Source organism: Callospermophilus lateralis, chromosome 6 (assembly GCF_048772815.1).
Source record: "Callospermophilus lateralis isolate mCalLat2 chromosome 6, mCalLat2.hap1, whole genome shotgun sequence".
NCBI lineage: Eukaryota > Metazoa > Chordata > Mammalia > Rodentia > Sciuridae > Callospermophilus > Callospermophilus lateralis.
In genome coordinates, this window is record NC_135310.1 from 121,237,157 (window position 1) to 121,242,870 (window position 5,714).

Here is a 5,714-nt window from a genome sequence, read left to right on the forward strand (position 1 = left end):
AATATTATGTTTCTAAAAATCAATAGGAATGATGAACAGGCTATAGATTATGTAAAAAATGTTTAATTAATTGTATAAACTCTAATAATCACTGCTGCTTGGAATGCTTTACTGGTATCAGTCACAATATCTTCAAAACAACAGCAGATTTGTTCTATACCAGGGACCCATTAATATACTAAAACACAGAAGCTTTAGCCTTCAGACTTTGGCTGAAAGGTCTTACAAATTTGGTCATTTCCCATTATATAACCAAATTTGATTTATAAGCATCATCTGTTTTTAATATTCAGAGTTAAATAAAAGAAATCATGTTAAAACCCCAACAGGTTATGTTCAGATAAATATTTCTCATATTTCATAGTTTGAACATTTTTATTATATTTATAAAAATTCACATTGAGTAAAATACTGGTGCAGATTCTGTGAGAGCTTGGTATGCGTCAGGCCACATTTAATCTGAACACATGAGGACCATATGATGAAAGTTTTACTGGTGACATGAGAGACTTGGTTTTGCAGAATGTTCCACCTTCCACTTCTGTGTCCTTAATGGCTATCTTAGTTCCATTTGTTGGGTGTCCCATTAATGAAGTTATTATTATAACAGCTAGCCTGGGGGAAGCTGAGAGTAGATGGCAGTTAAAAAATATTCACAGAGGGAAATAGACCTGGAAACAAGATAAACAAAGGAAAGAAGGGCCTTTAGAATCACAGATGTGCACAAGTATGAGCACCACCCCTGGCAGCAGGAGTAGATCACAGGAAGATAGACAATCACCTAATGCAGTCCTTCTTGAGCTGTGGAAGCAGCCACACCCACACAGCAATACCTGAGAACAGGCAGAGGTAAACAAGCACCCTGAGATGCCTGACCTGTGCAATTGAAAGACTATTTGGCTTCTTCTAGGGGAATGAAGGGATTTTGTTTCAGTAAAACTAGGAATTTGGCCAAGGTGCCCACACTGCATGAACTGGCTGGGACTGAAGTGACATGTGGAACTTGATATCCACTGGTCCCTGAACAATGGGCAGAGGGTATTGGCCTTGATGGATACTAATCCTTGGTGAACATGGATTAGTTCCCAGGTCAATATATTCATAGTGATGGTTATGGGTGATGGACAATTAAGGGAAAGACAGTGTCCTTACAGCTGGGGATAGTCATTTGCCCTCACAAGCATAAATAGTACATATGTCTCCAATCCCAGAGTACATCTAAGACTGTGACTACAGACCACAGCAGGGAAGTTTCACCTCTGTTTGTGAGTTGTGCAGGTGATTATGAGAGGATATGCAAAACACCTGCCCAAGTCTTAACCCAAACCCAGAGGACTGTGACAGTGAGGCAGTACTGCCTCCCAGGGAGACATGCAAAAATTGGAGTTACTCTCTTGGAACTGGAGAAGGTGGGCATAATGAGAGCCCCACACACCCTTTTAAGTCTCCAGTGTGGCTGGTGAAGAAGCCTCGGGGCACTTGGAGAATAACTAGATTATCAAGAACTGAGTTCTTGGTACCTTCTCTGCATGCAGTAGTTCTTCAGTGCATAATCTTATGGACCAAAGGACATTGCAATTGGGTACTTACCATTATGTGCTTGGCTTAGCTAAAGCTTTATTTTCTATTACTCCACTCCAGAGAGCTGAGAGCAGTTGTCTTCACAATAAGGCCAGAAGTGGACATATCAAGCGTTGTGACAATGTTATCTGCATAGCCCAACCATATGCTATGATTTGGTGGCCAGTGACTTGCCCCAGTGGACTCAGCCACTCATTATGCATATATTTCATTATATTGATGATGTTATCAACTTCTGACTTTCTTTCAGATTTAGAGCTTGCAGCCCCAACTTTAGGGGCCCATTTTAGACACATGAATGGATACCCAAAATGGCTGTAGTTAGGCTCCCTTGCAGAGACTTCTAGAAGACTGTTATATTTAATATTAGTTTTTAAATGTGTAGCCAGGGCTGGAAACCAATTATGTTATGGTTAATCAAGGCCAGAAACATTCTGATCCAAAATATATATTCAAGGTCATAAACATTTGCTTGTAACCATGTGCCCCATCTATGTAACCTGTTGGCAGTGTGCCTTCTTTGTTTGAACTGTATATAAAAAGAGCCTATGAAAATGGATCAGGGGTGGGGGTGTTGGCTAATGGCTATAGCCGCCTCTAAATAAAGGATGACAATTATTCCCACTATGCCTCGAATCTTCTATCAATTGCCAGATCCTCACACCTTGATTCCCTGGCCTGAGCCTTGCTCCCACCTTCACACTCTGCATCTATTTTTATCTTCCATAAGTGATTTGTTTCTTCCTATTTCTGAGTAGAATTCCATTGTATGAATATACCAAAATTTGCTTATCCTTTCTTCTGTTAATGAGCACTTGAGTTGTGTTAAGTTTTATTTTCTTTTATGAGTCTGAATTATTTTGTATTAGTCTTCTTGGAAGACATATTTTCATTACTTTTAGGATCTTTAGAATAAAAAGTTGAATCATGGGGCAAAGCTGTGTTTATCTGTAACTTCCAAAAAGTTCTGTAACATGATGAAATCATTTTATCCCCAACCAATAATATATGAGGATTCCAATTGCTCCACATCCTTTCTGCTCTAGTTTGGATCTTGAATGTTTCCCAAAGGCACCTGTGTTGAAGGCTTCATCCCCAGCCCCTGGTGCTATTGAGAGGCGATGAAATATTTAGGAGGTAAGGCCTAGTGGGAGGAAGTAAGGTCATTGGAGGTGTGCCCTTGAAGGTCATTTGCTCTCGCAAGCATAAATAGTACATATGTCTCCTATCCCAGAGTACATTTAAGACTGTTTCTACACACCTCAGTTCCTCTCCTCCTCAACCTTTGCTTCCTAGCCATCATGAGATGGACAAGCTTTCTCTTTCATGAACTCCTGCCATGATGTACTGTGCCACCATATGCCCAAAGCAACAGGGCCAAGTGACATGGACAGACCTCCAAACTAACAGCCAAAATTAGCCTCTCCTCTTTTAAGTTGATTTATCTCAGGTGTTTGCTATTAACATACTTGCCAAATCACTGTGGTTAGGCTTTTAAATTTTACTCATACTAAGCAATTGATGCTGATTTGTTTTAATTTTTTCCCTAATGACTAAAGATGTTGAGCATTTTTCATGTATATATTGGCAATTTGAATAAAGTCTTTTATATTCTTTTGCCCTTTCTGTCTACTTAGTACTAAAGTGTTTCAATCCTTGATAAACTCTGGGTCATTATTTGTCAGACATATGATTTGTGAATATTTTCCCTAGTGTACAACTTGTATTTAGAATTTTTTTATAATGATGTCTTTTCAAAAGATGTTTTTTACTTTTACAACGTCCAAATGATCAATCTTTTAAAACTCCATCTTTTATGGTTAGGGACTTTATGCTTAAAGTTATTGACTTTCACAAAGTTCATTGATATTCTATTTTCTTCTGCATTCTTCATGGTTTCACCTATTAATTTCAGGCTCACTTTAAGTCAATTTTTGTGTATATATATTAGGAATCAAAGTTTCTTTTTTGTAGAGATAATAATTTATGCAGCACTACATATTAAAAAGATTATCCTTTTTCCTATTAAGTTGCCATGACAACTATACTGGAAATCGATTGGGAGGACCTAACTCTATTTCTAGTCTCTCTGTTCTGTTCCATCTTTATGGCCATACTTTGGTATTGTCTCTCTTTATAACAGAGGTATATAGTAAGTTTTAAAATCAGATAGTTTAGCATGGCATGATGGTGCACACCTGTACTCCCAGGGGCTCTGGAGGCTGAGGTAAGAGAAGTGTGAGTTTAAAGCCAGTTTCAGCAAAAGCAAGGTGCTAAACAACTTATGAGACCCTGTCTCTAAATAAAATACAAAATAGGGAAAATAGGGCTGGAGATGTGGCTCATTGGTCAAGTGCCCCTGAGTTCAATTCCTGGTATCCCTCCCCACAAAAAAATATCAGATAGTTTAACTCCTTCACAGACTTCTTTTTAAAATCACTTATGCTATTTTATGTCCTTTTCATAGCTATATAGATTTTATCATTAGGTCAACAATTTCTACAGAGAAAATATGAGTGGGAGGAGAGAATAGAAGAGAAAGGGGAGAGAGAGAATAATAGAGGAGGAGGAGGAAAAATCTTACTCAATAAATTTTAGAAAACTGGCCTTTTAAACAATAGTGAACCTTCAAAATTCACTAGATAAATCAATTATTTAGATTTTCTTTTTAAATTTATTTTACCTATATTTTATTGATTTTTAGTTTAGAGTTCTCCATTATTTCTCATTACAATTACTTCTCATTGTGTTTTTTGATGGTTTGATTGTTTATACTTTTGGATTTTAAAAAATAATGTTTAATATACATATGGTAACATTTAGTCTTTTCATTTCATATTGTTGTGAGTTTTTATGAACATATGTAGTCATATAACCACCACCATCATCAAGATATAGAATAATTTAATCACTCCAAAATATTCCCCTTTGTGCTCATCCTTTCTCCCTGGCCTAATAGTTAGCTTTTTTAAAATATCACATTAGCAGAAAAATGTTGTATGTGGGATTTAGAGTCTAGATTCAGAGTCTGGCTTCTTTCACCTAGCATGAAGATTATCAAAGTTTTAACAATTAATCTGTAGCTTTTTTCCTTTTATTTTGAACAATATTCCATTATATAAGTGTAGGATGGTTTGTGTATACATTTCCTAATGAGGAATATTGCATTATTTTCAGTCTTATTGATTAAAAATTATGGCATTTGCTGGTAAGTGAAATAAGTCAATGCTAAGTGAAATAAGTCAATCCCCAAAAGGCAAAGGCTGAATATTTTCTCTGATAAGTGGATGCTAATTCACAAAAAGGGGTGGGGGGCTATGGGAGATAGAGATACTTTAAATTAGGTAGAGGGAAGTGGAAGGAGGGGAGGGCAATTAGGGGTAGGAAAGATAGTAGAACAAATCAGACATGATTACCCTATGTACAAATACAACTATATGACCAGTGGGATTCTACATCATGTACAACAAGATGAATGAGAAATTATACTCCATCGATGTGTAATGTATCAAAGTGTATTCTACTGTCATATAAAACAAATTAGAACTAATAAAAAGTAATTTAAAAAATTAAACAGGTATTTTTTTTCTAAAAATTTTATATACTTTGGAGAAAAGACAGCCTCTTTAACAAATGGTTCTGGAAAAAGTGGTTATCCATAAATAGAAGAAAAATACTATCCTGCTCAAAAATAAAGTAAAATGGATCAAAGACCTAGGAATTAGACCAGAAAATATGCAACTTCTAGAAGAAAATGTAGGGTCAATACTCCAGCATAGAGGCACAGGCAATGACTTTCTCAATAGGATCCCTATGGCTCAGGAAATAATGCCAAGAGTTAACAAATGGGAAGGCATCATTAAATGTATCTTATTAGAGTGATACATGCATATCTATGTTTATCGCAGTACAATTCACAATAGCTGAACAATGAAACCAGCCTAGGTGTCCATCAATGGATAAATGGATAAAGAAAATGTGATATTTATATATCACATATACCTATATATGTGATACATAATAAAATTATCATTTTATAATTATAAATATAATTATAATTATATAATTATAAAATATATTAAATTATATATAATTTTATATATTTATTATATATCACTGGGCCAGAAATTCTT